This window comes from Gorilla gorilla, chromosome 7 (assembly GCF_029281585.2).
Source record: "Gorilla gorilla gorilla isolate KB3781 chromosome 7, NHGRI_mGorGor1-v2.1_pri, whole genome shotgun sequence".
Lineage (NCBI taxonomy): Eukaryota > Metazoa > Chordata > Mammalia > Primates > Hominidae > Gorilla > Gorilla gorilla.
In genome coordinates, this window is record NC_073231.2 from 83324233 (window position 1) to 83342515 (window position 18283).

General features: G+C 46.2%; 1 long non-coding RNA gene across 1 annotated transcript; it reads right to left on the reverse strand.

The window, feature by feature from the left end:
* Positions 1-1894: 1894 nt before the first annotated feature.
* On the reverse strand, positions 1895-17332 carry LOC129524197 (uncharacterized). Its single transcript, XR_008667915.2, has 3 exons — positions 7288-17332; positions 5945-6042; positions 1895-3203 (listed from the first exon to the last, which is right to left on the reverse strand). It is a non-coding gene; the product is annotated as an uncharacterized lncRNA (long non-coding RNA).
* Positions 17333-18283: the final 951 nt, after the last annotated feature.

Below are 18283 nucleotides of genomic sequence, written 5' to 3' on the forward strand. Positions count from 1 at the left end.
TGGGGTTTACCGTGTTGGCCAGGCGGGTCTCATACTCCTGACCCCCATGTGATCCACCCACCTCAGCCCCCCAAAGTGCTGGGATTACAGGCGTGAGCCACCATACCTGGCCAGAAAATTAAAACTTAAAAAAAAAAAAGGTATTAGTGGTAGATCACCATAATCTGACATAGAACTTTTTTTTTTTTTTTTTTGAGACTGAGTTTTGCTCTTGTTCCCCAAGCTAGAGTGCAATGTGACGGTCTCAGCTCACTGCAACCTCCACCTCCAGTGTTCAAGAGATTCTCCTACCTCAGCCTCCTGAATAGCTGGGATTACAGGCATGTGGCACCACGCCCAGCTAATTTTTTGTATTTTAAGTAGAGACGGGGTTTCACCATGCTCTCCGTGGCTGGTCTGGAACTCCTGACCTCAGGTGATCCACCCGCCTCGGCCTCCCAAAGTGTTGGGATTACAGGCATGAGCCATTGTGCCTGGCCCTGACATAGAACTTTGAAGGAGTTCAAAGAATTGAGTTCCATTGCTTCATAAATCCTGGGTGGGAAAATGCTAATTTATGTAAAGAAAAGTTGTCAGCTCTTTTATCTATAAAAATGAAAGATGCTGGGTGTGGTGATGCATGCCTGTCCCAGCTATTCGGGACAGGTGAAGTGAGAGGATCTTGAGTCCAAGAGTTGGAGACAAGCCTGGGCAACATTAATACAAGCAACATGGTGAGAACAAGTCTCTTAAAAAAAATGAAAAATAGGCCAGGCATGGTGTCTCACTCCTGTAATCCCAGCACTTTCGGAGTCCGAGGTGGGCGGATCACGAGGTCAGGAGATAGAGACCATCTGGCTAACACAGTGAAACCCTGTCTCTACTAAAAATACAAAAAAAAAAAAAAAAAAAAAAAAGATTAGCTGGGTGTGGTGGCACGCGCCTGTAGTCCCAGCTACTTGGGAGACTGAGGTAGGAGAATCGCTTGAACCCAGGAGGTGGAGGTTGCAGTGAGCCGAGATCGCACCGCTGCACTCCAGCCGAGGTGACAGAGCAAGAGTCAGTCTCAAAAAAAAAAAAATAGTAATCGATGCTAAACCTCTCATTCTAGCAATAATGATACTTATTCATGAACATATGAATTGAAAAAATAAATGCTCAGTCCCATTAAGAATTACAGCTTCAATAAAATTTTGACTTTTATGTTTAATTATCAATCTATAGACTACATTTGATCAGTTGTATACTAATAATTATATTCCCGGCCAAAGATAGTGGCTCATGTCTGTAATCCCAGCACTTTGGGAGGCCGAGGCAGGAAGATTACTTGAGCCCAGGAATTTGAGACCAGTCTGGGCAATATAGCAAGACCCTCATCTCTACAAAAAACAAAATATTAGCCAGGTGTTGTGGCTTTAGTCCCAGCTATTTGGGAGGATCACCTAAGCCCAGAGAGGTCAAGCTACAATTGCACCACTGCCCTCCAGCCTGAGCGACAGAGCGAGACCCTGCTTCAAAAAAGAGAAAAAAAAAAACTTGCTCATATTTTTTGTTTTTTTTTTTTTTTGAGACAGGGTTTTGCTTTCTTGCCCAGGCTAGAGTGCAGTGGCAGGATCACAGCTCACTGCAGCCTCATCCTCCCCAGGCTCAGGTGCCCCTTCCACCTCAGCCTCCTAAGTAGCTGGGATTACAGATGTGCACTACCATGCCTGGCTAATTTTTCCATTTTTTGTAGAGATGGGGTTTTTCCATGTTCCCCAGGCTACTCTCAAACTCCTGGACGGGGAGATATGTCCACCTTGGCCTCCCAAAGTGCTGGGATAACAGGCATGAGCCACCGTGCCTGACTTATGTATTTCTTGAATGGATGATGACAGACATAGAAATCACTACAATAGAAATATTTTTTAAAATTTTATTTAACAATGCTAGTGCTTACAATCCACATGAAATCCTTTGTAACTAAACTTACAATGATAAATTGATGCATGCAAACAAAATTTTGAAGACCGTTAATTTAGATCAATGTCTTTCAAATGTTTTAGCCACCATTCACATAAGAAATACATTTTGCAATGACCCAGTATACACATGATTTATACTTGAAGCAAAAGATTTATTAAACATTCTGCACTTTGTATTATGTCTTTTTTTCATGCCATTAGTGACATACTAAATTGATTTGGTGACCCCAGCAATATGAAACGCTTATGTAACATGCTTTCAAATGCCAGTGGTCTGGGGATTGAACCCCTGAGTGGCACCTACATTTTTTTTTTAAGTCACCTGGTTTTTCTCTGTTACCCAGGCCGTACTTGAACTCCTGGGGTCAAAGGATCCTCCACCCTCAGCCTCCCAAGTAGCTAGGACTACCAGTTCATGCTACTGTGCTAGCTTGGCACTTATATTTTAAAAGTCATGAACGATTTTAGCTAGAGAAGTTTCAGGGTAGGGGCAGAATCCACATTGTAATGGATTGAGGAATGGAGGGATGGAAGTAGAAACAGCTGTGTAGACAAATTTCCAGTTTTGTGTTCCTGAGGCTTTTATTTTTCTTTACTTTTAATTTTTTTTTTTTTAAGATGGAGTCTTGCTCTGTTGCCCAGGCTGGAGTGCCACTGCGTGATCTTGGCTCACTGCAACCTCTGCCTCCTGGGTTCAAGTGATTCGCGTGCCTCAGCCTCTGAGTAGCTGGGAATACAGGTGCATGCCACCACTCTCTGCTAATTTTTGTATTTTTAGTAGAGATAGGGTTTTGCTATGTTGGCCAGGCTGGTCTTGAACTCCTGGCCTCAAGTGATCCACCTTCCTCAACCTCCCAAAGTGCTGGGATTACAGGCATGAGCCACTGTACCCGGCCTGCATTTTTTTTCCATAAATGGGAAAACCCTAGTGAAATATGGCAAAATGTCAATGTCTGTTAAATCTTTGTTTACTACATGGTTCTCTGTACTTTTTAAGTATGTTTGAAATAGTCCCTAAACAAATGTTTGTCTCTGATGGAGAGAAAACAATTGGATGATAATTGGGAAGGGAGTGCAGGATTGGGGGACAGGCTAATGAAAGTTTTATTCATCAGTAGGGAGCCAGAGGTTGAACATATAGGAGAGAAGATGGTTGATGGAGCAGCTTTCTAAAGAAGGTGAGGGAGTAACTGAGTCAGCTGACAGAGTTGGAGAAGTTAGTCTTGGTCTGGAGGAGGCAATCCCATTCATTGCCTGAGACTGGAAGAAAGAAGGAGAATAGAAGAAGGATATCATTTGGTATTATTATTATTATTATTATTATTATTATTATTTGAGACGGAGTTTTGCTCTTGTTGCCCAGGCTCGAGTGCAGTGGTGCAATCTCGGTTCACTGCAATCTCTGCCTCCGAAGTTCAAGTGATTCTCTTGCCTCAGCCTCCCAAATAGCTGGGATTACAGGCTGCCACCACCACGTCCAGCTAATTTTTTGCATTTTTAGTAGAGACAGTGTTTCATCATGTTGGCCAGGCTAGTCTTAAACTCCTGACGTCAGGTGATCCACCCGTCTTGGCCTCCCAAAGTGCTTGGATTACAGGCGTGAGCCACTGCACCTGGCCCATTTAGCGTTATTATAGGGAACAGGAGACCAAGGGAAAATACTGGACACTGGAAGGCCTGGCTGAGCTTGCAGGATGCACACCTGCTGGGGCATGGATTTCTGTCTTCACACTTTGCTCCATCTGCACAAAGCTACGTAAGAGTCACAGCAAAGATGAACGGAAACATGCATCTGAGGTTTTGGTTTTGCCAGGCAGGTTAAGAGTCAGGGCCAGGATAAAAGGGAATCAAAGATAAGAGTGAGAAAGTTCAGTTGATTAACCGTGGCATCAGAGAGAGCAGAGGGACAGGAGGAACTCGGGACCCAGAAGTCCAAATGAGGAGGCAGAGCTGGATGCTGAGAGGCTGAGGAGACAGAAGGCAATATTATTTGAGTTTCAAGGTTTTAGAATTCCTTGCCTCCTCCCCCACAGGTAGCTCACCTGTGGATAAAAGTAGGCAAGGCTGCGATAGAAACAGACCTCCTAACTTCTGGAATTCAGAGCAAAGCATCCAGCCTAGGGCAGTGGCTCATGCCTGTAATTCCAGCACTTTGGGAGGCCGAGGCGGGTGGATCATGAGGTCAGGAGATCGAGACCATCCTGGCCAACATGGTGAAACCCCGTCTCTACTAAAATACAAAAAATTAGCCGGGCATGGTGGTGCACGCCTCTTGTCCCAGCTACTTGGGAGGCTGAGGCAGGGGAATTGCTTGAACCTGGGGGGCAGAGACTGCAGTGAGCCAAGATCTCACCACTGCACTCCAGCCTGGTGACAGAGCATCTTAAGACTCCATCTTAAGAAAAAGAAAAAAAAAAAAAAAGAAAAGAAAAGCATCCATCAAAACTGGGTCCTGGCCAGGCGTGGTGGCTCATGCCTGTAATCCCAGCACTTTTGGGAGGCTGAGGCAGGCAGATCACCTGAGATCAGAAGTTTGAGACCAGCCTGACCAACATGGTGAAACCCCATCTTTACTAAAAATACAAAAAGTAGCTGGGCATGATGGCACATGCCTGTGGTTCCAGCTACTCAGGAGGCTGAGGCAGGGGAATGGCTTGAACCCAGGAGGTGGAGTTGGTTGCGGTAAGCCAAGATCACACCACTCCAGTCCAGCCTGTGCAACAGAGTGAAGCTCTGCTTTAAAAAAAAGAAAAGGAAAAAAACAAAAACAAAAACTGGGTACCTTCTCACGATAAGGTTAATAATGAAAATCACTACCAGAACACCGGGTTGGAAGTTTAGGATGGCCTAACAGGAAAAACATATTTTTAGGAGCTCTCTCTCCAGTAACTGCTTAATTCACTCAGTTTACCAGAAAGCTGATTTGATGCAGCTGCCGACTGGAGGGTAAATTATTCTACCGTGGTGAAAATGAGGCCATTCTCACATCCTCAAATACAGTATTCAGAATGCTCATAATTATGATTCCTGAGTAGTGGAATGATAAAGACAGTGTTGTTTCTTTTCTCTATGTTTTCCAGTTGGTTTTTTTGTTTGTTTGTTTTTTAAGCGACAGGGTCTTACCCTGTCACCCAGGCTGGAGTGCAGATCATGGCTCACTGCAACCTCAACCTTCTTGTCTCAAGCAATCCTCCTGCCTTAGCCTCCTGAATAGCTGGAACTCCTAGCATGTGCCACCATGCCTGGCTCATTTTTCTTATTTTTTGTAGAGACGGAGTGTTTTAGTGTGTTCTCATGCTGCTAAGAAAGATATACCTGAGACTGGGTGGTTTACAAAGGAAAGACATTTAACTGACTCACAGTTCAGCATGACTGGGGAGGCCTCAGGAAACTTACAGTTATGGCAGAAGGGGAAGCAAACACATGGCGGCAGCAAGGAGAAGTGCCGAGTGAAGGGGAGGGTAGGAAAGCCCTTATAAAACCATCAGATCTCATGAGAACTTACTCACTTCGCAAGAACAGCATGGAGGTAACCACCCCCACAATTCAATTACTTTCCACTGGGTCCCTCCCGTAACATGGGGATTACAGGAACTACAGTTCAAGATGAGATTTGGAGGCCAGGCACAGTGGCTCACTTCTGTAATCCCAGCACTTTGGGAGGCTGAGGGGGCAGATCACAAGGTCAAGAGATGGAGACCATCCTGGCCAACATGGTGAAACCCTGTCTCTACTAAAAATACAAAAATTAGCTGGGCATGGTGGTGCATGCCTGTATTCCCAGCTACGTGTGTGGCTGAGGCAGGAGAATCACTTGAACCTGGGAGTCAGTGAGCTGAGATCATGCCACTGCCCTCCAGCCTGGCGACAGAGTGAGACTCCATGTTGGAAAAAAAAAAAAAAGATGAGATTTGGATGGGGACATACCCAAACCATATCATTTTGCCCCAGCCCCTCCCAAGTCTCATGTTCTCACATTTCAAAACACAATCATGCCTTACCAACAGTCCCCCAAAGTCTTAGCTCATTCCAGCATTAACTCAAAAGTCCAAGTCCAAAGTCTCATCTGAGACAAGTCAAGTCCCTTCTGCCTCTGAACCTGTAAAATTAAAAGCAAGGTAGTTACTTCCTAGATACAATGGAGGGTACAGGCATTGGGTAAAAACACCCTTTCCAAATGGGAGAAATTGGCTAAACAAAGGGGCTACAGGACCCGCTCAAGTTTCAAATCCAGACTGCAGTCAAATCTTAAAGCTCCAAAATGATCTCCTTTGACTCCATGTATCACATCCAGGTCACACTTGCTGAGACCAGCTCGGTTGTGGAGACCCCAACCCAGTGGCACTAGAGGAATAAAGACACAGACACAGAAATAGAGTGCAAAGTGGGATCAGAGGGCTAACAGCCTTCAGAGCTGAGTGCCTCAAACAGAGTTTGACCCACCTGTTTATTGACAGTAAGCCCATGATAAACATCGTTTCTGCAGTTTATAGATTAACTAAAAGTATCCTTTATGGGGAACAAAGGGACAGGCTCTGGCTTGCTATCTGCAGCAGGAACATGTCCTTAAGGCACAGATTGCTCATGCCATTGTTTGTGGTTTGGGAACATCTTGAGTGGTTTTCCACCCTGGGTGGGCCAGTTGTTCCTTGCCCTCATTCTGGTAAACCAGCAACTTCCAGTGTGAGCATTATAGCCATCATAAGCATGTCACAGTGCTGCAGAGATCTTGTTTATGGCCAGTCTTGGGACCTACTCCCAGCAACACTGATACAAGAGGTGGGTTTCCAAGGTCTTGGGCAGCTTTGCCCCATGGCTTTACAGGGTACAGCCCCACTCCTGGCTGCTTTTGTGGGCTGATGTTGAGTGTCTGTGACTTTTCCAGGCACACAGTGCAAGCTGTTGGTGGATCTACCATTCTGGAGTCTGGAGGACGGTGGCCCTCTTCTCACAGCTCTACTAGGCATTGCCCTAGTGGGGACTCTATGTAGGAACTCCAACCCCACATTTCCTTTCTGCTCTGCCCTAGCAAAACTTCTCCATGAGGGCTCTGCCCTGCAGCACACTTATGCCTGGACATCCAGGCATTTCCATACAGCCTCTGAAATCTAGGCAGAGGTTCCCAAACCTCAATTCTTCTGTGCACCTGCATGCTCAACACCATGTGGAAGCTGCCAAGGCTTGGGGCTTGCACCTTCTGAAGCCATGGCCTGAGCTGTACCTTGGCCCCCTTTAGCCATGGCTGGAGTGGCTGGAACATAGGGCACCAAGTCCCTAGGCTGCACACAGCAGGGGGGCCCCGGACCTGGTGAAGGAAACCATTTTCCCTCCAAGGCCTCCTGACCTGTGATGGGAGGGGCTGTTGCGAAGGTCTCTGACATGCCCTGGAGACATTTTCCACATTGTCTTGGAGATTAACATTCAGCTTCGGGCCGGGCGCGGTGGCTCACGCCTGTAATCCCAGCACTTTGGGAGGCCGAGGCGGGTGGATCACGAGGTCAGGAGATCGAGACCATCCTGGCTAACACGGTGAAACCCCGTCTCTACTAAAAATACTAAAAATTAGCCGGGCGTGGTGGCGGGCGCCTGTAGTCCCAGCTACTCGGGAGGCTGAGGCAGGAGAATGGCGTGAACCCAGGAGGCGGAGCTTGCAGTGAGCCGAGATCGCGCCACTGCACTCCAGCCTGGGCGACAGAGCGAGACTCCGCCTAAAAAAAAAAAAAAAAAAAAACATTCAGCTTCTTATTACTTTTGCAAATTTCTGCAGCAGGCTTGAATTTCTCCCCAGAAAATGGGGTTTCTTTTCTATTGCATAATCAGGCTGCAAATTTTCCAAACTTTTCTGCTCTGCTTCCTCTTGAACGCTTTGTTGCTTAGAAATTTCTTCTGTCAGAGGCTGGGTGCGGTGGCTCACGCCTGTAATCCCAGCACTTTGGGAGGTTGAGGCAGGTGGATCACGAGGTCAGGAGACCGAGACCATGCTGGCTAACATGGTGAAACCCCTTCTCTACTAGAAGTACAAAAAAATTAGCAGGGCATGGTGGTAGGTGCCTGTAATCCCAGCTACTCAGGAGGCTGAGGCAGGAGAATGGCATGAATCCAAGAGGCAGAGCTTGCAGTTAGCCGAGATCACGCCACTGCACTCCAGCCTGGGCAACAGTGCAAGACTCTGTCTCAAAAAAAGAAAAAAAAAAAAAGAAATTTCTTCTATCAGATACACTAAATCATCTCTCTCAAGTTCAAATTTCTATAGATCTCTAGGGCAGGGGCGAAATGCTGCCAGTCCCTTTGCATAGCAAGAGTGACCTTTGCTCCAGTTTCCAATGAGTTTCTCATCTCTATCTGAGACCACCTCAGCTTGGACTTTATTGTCCATATCACTATCAGCATTTTGATCAAAGCCATTCAACAAGTCTCTAGGAAGTTCTAAACTTTTCCACATCTTCCTCTCTTCTGAGCCCTCCAAGTCTCTAGGAAGTTCCAGACTTTCCAACATTTTCATATCATCTTCTAAGCCCTTCAAACTGTTCCAACCTCTGCCTGTCACCCAGTTACAAAGTCGCTTGCACATTTCTGAGTATGTTTATAGCAGCACCCCACTGGCAGTACCAATTTACTGTATTAGTCTGTTCTCATGCTTCCAATAAAGACATACCCAAGACTGGGTAATTTATAAAGGAAAGAGGTTTAATTGACTCACAGTTCAGCATGGCTGGGGACACCTCGGGAAACTTACAATCATGGTGGAAGGGGAAGCAAACATGTCCTTCACATGTTAGCAGCAAGAAGTGCAGTGCAAAATGGGTTAAAGCCCCTTATAAAACCATCAGATCTCATGAGAACGAACTCACATCACGAGAACAGCATGGAGGTAACCATCCCCATGATTCAATTACCTCCCACCTCCCATGACACGTGGGGGTTATGCCCTCCAGCTTGGGTGACAGAGCAAGAGCAAGAGCCTATATTAAAAAGAAAAGAAACGAAAAGAAAAAGAAATGGTTTATTATATATGTTCCTTAGAAAAAGAGAAAGAACTCTGAACATAACTGAAATATTTGAGATAAGGCTTTTACCACCACACAAAAGCCTACTTGGGAGGTGAGAAGGGAATGGGCCATGATTTTGTAATGATATAGGAGTCAAGGACTTTATAATGATATAGGAGTCAATGATATAGGGCCATGACTTTGTAATGATATAGGAGTCAAGTCAAGAACTTTGTAATGATATAGGTAGATAGTGAGGGTAGGGAAGTCCTTGGTAAGGTTTTTCTTTTAATGAAAAACAGCCCCAAATTATTTTCCTTTCTAACAAACAGCAGCCTGTAAAATCGAGTTGAAGACATAGGTGCTGGCAGTTAAGCCAATCATGTTAAAGATGGCGGCTCCATTTTCCCTTTTCTGCCAGTCACGTGTACAATAAGGAGCAGATAAGATGGTGCTGGCCAAGGGGAAAGCTCATTTGCATAACAAGATTAGGGTGGGGCGGCCAGCCTTCCCCCACACTTTATAAACATCATACCTGATCAAACCAATCTGTGAGCACTACGTAAATCAGACATCAGCTCCTCAAACCTGACTATAAAATCTAGTGCATCCGCTGCCAGCTGGTTTTTTCCTCTCAGAAGTCCCCTCACTCTCACTAGAGAGAGAGCTGTTTTCCTTTCTCTTTCTTTTGCTTATTAAACCTCTGCTCCTAAACTCATGTGTGCCCATGTCCTAAATTTCCTGGCCTGAGATGACCAACCCCGGGTATTTACCCAAGACAACATAACTGCTTCAGTAGTAACTCTGGATACGAACTTAGCCTTGCAGGGATTTCCAAGCCCCAGTGTGGCACAGCTGAAGCAGAATCACTTCCATGTCCTCAAACTTGGCCCAGAAGTACCAAAGGGAGTTGCTGGACCTGAGGGGCTGGGGCTTCAGTGACCATAATGGAATGACCCATAGCCCCATATGGGCCCATAACTGAACACCAACCAGATGGGGCAGCTGGTGAAAGGCTACTGTCAACCTGAAATGAAGAAACTGTTATTGAACCAGAATGGGGTCCAATTCCCTGGTGCAGTAAAAGTAGATATCCACACCAAGGTTTTGCAGCAGTAGTGAAGAAGGAATTCCTGAATTTTAAAAGTATAATCAAAGACCAGCAAGACATTTTTACTTTTTCCTTCAAAAGCTAAGTGTACTGTAGCCCCCCACCCCACGTAGTCATAGTCTAAGTTAGAGAAGAATCCTAACTGCCTGTTTTTCCTTCTGTGCTCAGCAAGCCTTATCTGTACTCACCAGTTTCACATTCCTTGAGGCTCAGCGAGTTCCTGCTTTACCTCCCTAGCGCAGCTGCAAAGTTACAAGGTTGATAAGCATATGTTACAGAAACAGTTTCCCAAGGATATAGAACATGTAGTATACATAAATGTAAAAGACTGATCAACTGCCTTTGTTCTCACTTCTGTAAGTACGCTTCCTGCATCACGTAGCTCTCAGCCACTGACTGCTTAAAAGGTGGCTGCTTTCTTTGTCCGGGGCTCAGACTTTCCTGGACGCTAGCCCTACTGAGCCAGGTGATCACCTTAATAAAGGCTTTCCTGAACTCTGTTTGGTCTCTCCCGTCTCTGATTGTCCCACAACATTTCTGGGGGCTCGTCCAGGATTGGAGATGGCAGATTTCTATATCCTTTGCCTGTGGGCTACAGCCCCAGGATGCAGGAGATTTGAGACCCTTGGCACCACTGGGTAAGACTTAGCCCAGAAGGAGAACAGCTCTCCTGTGTCTTGGAGCCTTTCCCTGACAGTGCAAACAGAACCTACTCAGGAGTTGCAGGACAGTCACAGGAGCAGCGTGCAGGCAGACTACTGAACCATGGTAAGGTTGGGCCCTGGAAAAGCCCATCCCATAAGGACGGAAGGGGAGCTTGATCACCTCCCAGGGAACAACCACTTATTCAACCCAGAGTGGCTGGGGGTGGCAGGAGTGGACTGCCAATTTGGATGAACCCCATGTCCCCACTAACAAGTGAAAGTGGTTCACTGGATCTGGAAGCAGAAACTGGGAGTGTGTGGGTGGGTGCGTGTGAACCTACCTGGGACATGAGAAAGGCTTGTTTCATCCAATGAGGAGTGAAAGTGTGTGAAAGAGATGGTCTCGGGAGAGGCCAATGCGGGGAGTGACATGGGGAGGTGCAGATCTTTTTTTTTTTTTTTTTTTTGAGATGGAGTCTCACTGTGTTGCCCAGGCTGCAGTGCAGTGGTGCGATCTCGGCTCACTGCAAGCTCCGCCTCCTGGGTTCATGCCATTCTTCCACCTCAGCCTCCCAAGTAGCTGGGACTACAGGCGCCCGCCACCACGCCCGGCTAATTTTGTTTTTGTATTTTTAGTAGAGACGGGGTTTCACCATGTTAGCCAGGATGATCTCAATCTCCTGACCTCGTGATCCGCCTGCCTCAGCCTCCCAAAGTGCTGGTATTACAGGCATGAATCACCATGCCCAGCTGGGAGGTGCAGATCTCTTAGCGCAGACTGTGTCCTCCGAGGCAAGCGTGGGATGAGCCAGACCTAGGTCACTGTGTAAGGCTGACAGGATTAGCTTCATAGCTTCACAGCAGTAGTTGGCTGTGACCTGGCCAAGCAGTGTCCGAGCCTCCCGTAATAGGACCCAGTCTGGTGAATCCGAGAGTGAAAGTGAGAGTGAAAGTGCACCGTGAGGGAGGAAATGGGAGGAAAAGCATCGAAGCCAACTCAATTAGAATGTATATTGAAGAACTTCAAGAAAGACTTTTATGGTGATTATGGAATGAAGTTAACACCGTAGTGGCTAAGAACCCTTTGTGAAATTGACTGGCTCTCCTTTAATGTAGGGTGGCTGGCCGAGGGAACCTTAGATTGGGAAATAATTGGCTGAGTGTTTCAGGTGGTCACTGGGATCGGAGAACAGCCTGGGCACCCTGAGCAGTTTCCATACACAGACTCCTGGCTGAGCATGATTCAAACCCATCCGAAATGGCTACAGGCCTGTTTTGAAAATTATTTAAGACTCTAGTGGCTTGTACAAAACAAGGAACCATAGAAAAGACCCAAAAAGCCAGGCCCAGGAGAAACAGTAGCAAGGAAAACAGGAAAAACCTGTCCTACAGGCCCCACCAGAAGAGCTAGAGACTCCACCCCCTTATGTTCCTATTTACCTATCTCTGACAAGACTTAGGGAGACACTCCAGCAGCTGTCTCCGGAAGGTCAGACTCAGAGAAGAGTACCCCCCAAACTTCACTATGTAGGGAAGAGCCAGGGCCACTGCCTGATAAATCAAAGGAGGAACTCCAGGATGAGGTTGGCCATCTCCGATCAGGACGCGGCCGAGACATGCAGATGCCCCTCAGAGAAACTAGGCGACAGATCTATTTAGATGCACAAAATGAGGTTCAAGGAGGAGAATGGCTTTGTTTATCAGCCCTTCTCTACTACAGACATTTTCAACTGGAAGAGCATACTCTCTCCTATATGGAAAAACCCCAGGCTCTTATCGACCTAATGCAGTCCATCTTAACTCACAACCCAACCTGGGCTGACTGCAAACAGCTCCTTCTGTCACTGTTCAATACAGAAGAACACCACAGAGTAATACAAGCAGCTCATCAGAGACTAGAAAGCAATGCCCCAGTAGGTACAGGAGATGTCAGACAGTGTGCTCGGCAGGCTTTGCCAATAGAAACTGACCCAGGCTGGGACCCAAATCAGGCCCAAGATCTGCTGAACTTGCTGAGATACCAAGAGGCTCTAATACAAGGAATAAAGGCTGAAGGGAAGAAGGCAACAAACACTGGAAAGGTTTCAGAAGTCTGTCAGAAACCAGATGAAAGCCCCAGTGAGTTCTATGAGAGGCTGTGTGAGGCTTACCGGCTCTACACACCTTTTGACCCAGAAGCGGCAGGGAATCGGTGCATGGTTAATGCGGCATTTGTAAGTCAGGCACAAAATGACATTAAGTGAAAGTTGTAGAAGCTGGAGGGGTTTGAAGGTATGAACATTTCCCAGCTTATCCAGGTGGCAACCAAAGTGTTTGTAAATCGAGATGAAGAAGTAAAGCAGGAGGCCAAGCATAGAGTGAAGGAAAAGGCAGAGTTCTTAGCTGCAGCCCTGGTTGAAAGAGAGGCTGGATTTGCAAGAGGACGTGGATGTGGCCATAGATGCAGTCATGATAGAGGACAAGCTAGGCCAGGTGAGGAGACCAAGACAGGTCAGGAAGGTCAGCCTAGACTAGAGAGAGATCAATGTGCGAGATGCAAGCAAAGACAGCATTGGAAAGATGAATGTCCAGAGAAAGAAAAGGATAAAGGCAACAACCAGGGACAGAATGGCTGGACAAGGCCTCCTTCCCCTGCTGCGCAAGGTGTAGTAGGATCTGACATGGATCTAATTGGGCTGGCAGGCGCCAACGGCTACCTTGAAGACTGAGACAGACCGGGCTCCATCTCATTAGGCCCCGAGGAGCCCATGGTCTCAACGGTAGTAGGGGGCTGAAAAACAGACTTTATGGTAGACACAGGTGCTGAACACTCGGTTGTGACTCAAACAATTGGGTCATTATCAAAAGACTGCTAATATTATTGGGGCCACAGGTATCACAGAAAAAACATTATTTTTCAAATCAAAGAGATGTATGATTGGAGACCAAGAAGTCCAACACAAGTTCTTATACTTGCCGAACTGCCTGGGGCCCTTGTTGAGGAGAGACTTGCTGCAGAAGATGCAGGCTCAAATCTCCTTCACACCAAGCAGAGATATGACCTTGAGCCTAGGTAAAAAAAAAGGCTATGGTACTAACTCTTACAGTACCCAATGCAGAGGAGTGGAGACTTTATGAATGTAGTTGCCGGGAGTGTGGAAAGGAGTACAGCATAGCTGAGAAAGAAAAACTGTTCACAGACTTACTCCTTAAGTTACCAGGAGTCTGGGCGGAGGACAATCCCCCTGTAAATCAAGCACCTGTTATAGTAGAGGTACTATGAGGAACCTGCCTGGTGCGGATCCATCAGTATTCCATTCCCATAGAGGCTAACCAAGGGATTGCCAAGCACTTAAAATGGCTCCTTGAATTTGGAATAATAGCCAGATGTGTCTCCTCATGAAATACTCCCCTATTGCCAGTGTTAAAACCTTCTGGTGACTACCAGCCTGTACAAGATTTAAGGGCAGTCAACCAGGTAGCTGCTATACTGCATGCTATTGTGCCTAACCCGTACACTGTGCTTGGACAAATACCTGCTAGTGCTGCTTGGTTCACATGCTTGGACATTAAAGATGCATTCTTTTGCATCCTGTTAGCCCCTGTAAGCTGAGACATTTTTGCCTTTGAGTGAGGCCCATCTCAGTATACCTGGTCTAGACTTTCCCAAGGTCTAGACTTCCCCAAGGATTTAAAAACTCCCCAACTATCTTTTTTTTGTTTCTTTGTTTTGTTTTGTTTTGTTTTGTTTTGAGACAGAGTCTCGCTCTGTCGCCCAGGCTGGAGTGCAGTGGCGCAATCTCGGCTCACTGCAAGCTCTGCCTCCTGGGTTCATGCCATTCTCCTGCCTCAGCCTCCCGAGTAGCTGGGATTACAGGCGCCTGCCACGACGCCCAGCTAATTTTTTGTATTTTTAGTAGAGATGGGGTCCCAACTATCTTTGAAGAAGCACTAGCCTCAGACTTAAAGGCTTTCACACCACCAAGCAATCGTTGTGTCTTACTGCAATATACAGATGATCTGCTGTAAGCTGCACCCACAACAAAGGAATGTATCCAAGGAACACAGTCTCCTTCGAGTGCTGTGGGAAGCTGGCTATAAAGTATCTAAGGAAAAGGCACAGATCTGTGGCCAAGGAGTTTGGTATCTTGGCTTTTACGTCTCTCAAGGGCGGTGTGAGCTTGGACAGGAGCGAAAAGAGATTGTCTGTAGCATTCCTCAGCCAGACACAAGGCGGCAAGCGTGGGAATTCCTAGGGGCAGCTGGTTTTTGCCGCATATGGATTCCTAACTACTCGCTCCTAGCAAAGCCTTTATATGAGGCAACCAAAGTGGGAGAAAAAGAGCCCCTCCTTTGGGGAAAAGAACAGGACATGGCTTTCAAGGAAATCAAGAAAGCTTTAACCTGGGCCCCAGCACTAGGACTGCCAGACATGACAAAGCCCTTTTACTTGTATGTTCATGAAAGAAAAGGTATGGCTACGGGAGTCTTAGTGCAAACACTAGAGTCATGGTATTGGCCTGTAGCGTATTTGTCCAAGCAACTGGACTTGGTGGCTATGGGATGGCCACCCTGTTTCAAGGCGCTGGCTGCCACTGCCTTGTTAGCCGAAGATGCTAACAAGCTCACATTTGGACAGAAGTTGATAATTCGTGTGCCCCACACAGTTGTCACCTTGATGGAACAAAGAGGACATCGTTGACTCTCTAACCCTAGGATGCTAAGATACCAAGGACTCCTATGTGAGAATCCATATCACCTTAGAGACTGTGAATACCCTAAATCCATCCACACTGTTACGAATAGAATGTGCAGAATGTGGAAAGCCCCTGTTATGTGCCCCAGGGTACCACTGCTGTGTAGAAACAGTGGATGAAGTCTTTTCAAGCCAGGAAGACTTAAAGGATCAACCCTTAAAAGACCCAGATGTTGAATATTTTACTAATGGAAGCAGCTTCATATCTGAGGGTATCAGAAAGGCCAGATGTGCCATAGTCACATTAAGCTCAGTAGCTGAAGCCCACACCCTACCGGTAGGAACCTCAACGCAGAAGGCAGAACTAATAGCTCTCACTAAGAGCACTATTTCTAGCGAAGGGAAGGTCAGTGAATATCTATACTGACTCAAGATATGCTTTTGCAACCTTGCATGCTCATGGCGCTATTTACAAAGAAAGAGGACTGTTAACTACTGAAGGAAAAGAAATAAAGAACAAAAAGAAAATAGAGCAGCTCCTAGAGGCTATATGGACTCCAAAGGAAGTAGCAGTCATCCACTGTAAAGGACATCAAACAGGAGGAAGTGATAAGGCTACAGGAAACAGAAAAGCAGACAAGGAAGCAAAAAAGGCTGCAATGACAGAAAAAAACAAATAAAGAAGAGACTTATGCCATGCCCTTATTAGAGCCTCGCCTTGCAGATGCTCCTAACTACTTGTCCAACAAGAAGGCGTGGTTCATGCAGGAAAACGGGAGTTATCAGAAAGGAGGCTGGTGGAAGTTTTCAGATGGGACGCTTGCCATTCCAGAAGCCACTGCCCCCTGATTTATAAAGCAGTTTCACCAAGGAACACACATGGGGAAGACAGCTTTAGAGATTCTCGTAGGGCAGTATTTCTATGTGCCACGCCTAACTGCCATCACTCGAGCTGTCTGCGAGCAGTGTGTTACTTGCGCCCAGAATAACCCAAGGCAAGGACCTACTTGGCCCCCAGGAATTCAGGAAACAGGGCCAGTGCCATGTGTAAACCTACTTGTAGACTTTACCGAACTGTCTCAGGCTGGGGGCTATCGTTACATGTTAGTGTTTGTCTGCACCTTTTCAGGGTGTGTCGAATCATTCCCCACCAGGACAGAAAAGCCATGAGAAGTAAGCAGGATATTATTAAAAGACATTATTCCTAGATTTGAACTGCCTCTAACCTTAGGCTCAGACAATGGACCAGCTTTTGTGGCAGAAGTAGTACAGCAACTAACTCAGATGTTAAAAATTAAATGGAAACTGCATGCAGCCTATCGCCCACAAAATTCTTGAAAGGTTGAAAGGGAGAACTGGACTGAAACAACTGTTGAAGAAGTTTTGCCAAGAGACTCATTTAAGGTGGGACCAGGTATTGCCCATGGTCCTTCTCCGAGTCAGGTGTACCCCTACAAATTAACCGGGTATCCACCCTATGAGATAGTGTATGGCCCACCACCCCCACTTATATCTCAGTTAAAAGGAGATTGAAAGGAAATTGGAGAACCGACCCTAAGAAGATAAATGCAGGCATTAGGTGAGGTAATGCAAGAAGTACAAAGGTGGGTAAGAGAAAGAATACCTGTTAGCCTTACAGATACAATACATCCTTTTCAACCTGGGGACTCTGTATGGGTTAAATGCTGGAATCCTACCACCCTTGGGGCCCTTATGGGATGGCCCCCATATTGTGATCATGTCTACCCCTACTGCTGTTAAAGTCGCAGGTATTACACCACCACAGTCAACTAAAACCTGCAGCCTCAGTTCAAGACCAATGGACGAGTCAGCAAGATCCAGATCATCCAACTCGACTGATCTTGCAGAGGAACCAAGGCGCAACAGGAAAAGACGACTGCCGTGCTCCGACCACACCAGAGGCTGGTCGGTCAATGCATGGCTGTAGCTTAAGGAAGCGTCAAGCTCTGCTCTAGTCACACAGCTGGAAGCTGACTAGTCTACGCAAGGCTGAAGCTTAAGGAAACATCAAGCCCTGCTCTAGTCACACAACCAGAAGCTGACTAGTCTATGCACGGCCGAAGCCTGAGGAAGCCAGCACTAGATAAGTAAATGTGGACTGAATTTGCAAATGTAGTTATACTATTGCTTATACTGATTGCCTTGCTGTCATGTTATCTTTGCAATTGCTACCAAACTTGTTGCCCGGGAGGATGCCCATGCATAGTATAAACTTGATCAGACTAATGACAATAATGTTAACAGGCATGGGAGGAAACCAAGATAATTGTCATCATTGTATGATAGAAGCTTGGTCTGGTAAAGGTATAACTAAAACCCTGTTATATCAAACTTATTATGAGTGTAATAAGTTTGTAAAGGAACTCCCTTGGGGACATGTGTTTATAATCAAACCAGCTACTCCATCTGTGACACGGAAATAGGCAACCTCAAGTATGTTATAATCCAGGCCTCCTTCCCTATGACTTCTGGTTTTAAATTCAAAATAGGGAAACCTTTATTACCTTCATATGCCAATCCTAAAGACGTTAGAACTGGGAAACTCGTAAGCAAAATGCAGGTATTCCCTTATTCACATAAAGGATCTATTTCTATATATTTTGATGCCTGTCAGGCTGCACACCTCAGCAACCTAAACAATCTAGGAGTAGTCTGCAAGAACTTAGGACAAGAAAGAGTCAGTAGCAAACCTGCTAAGATCATAACAGGAGAACTAGAAGAAGAATGTCCTGATGGTAACATTCAATGGACCACAAATCAGTTCAGGCAATGCCTTTATGCAGGGAGAGTAGCTCTGCTAACCAGCCAAGAAGCAAAGATTGGTTGTGCAACTAAAACATGCAACCCCCTAAATCTGACCATATTAAGGCCAAACATGCCTTTTTGGACTAAAGGACACC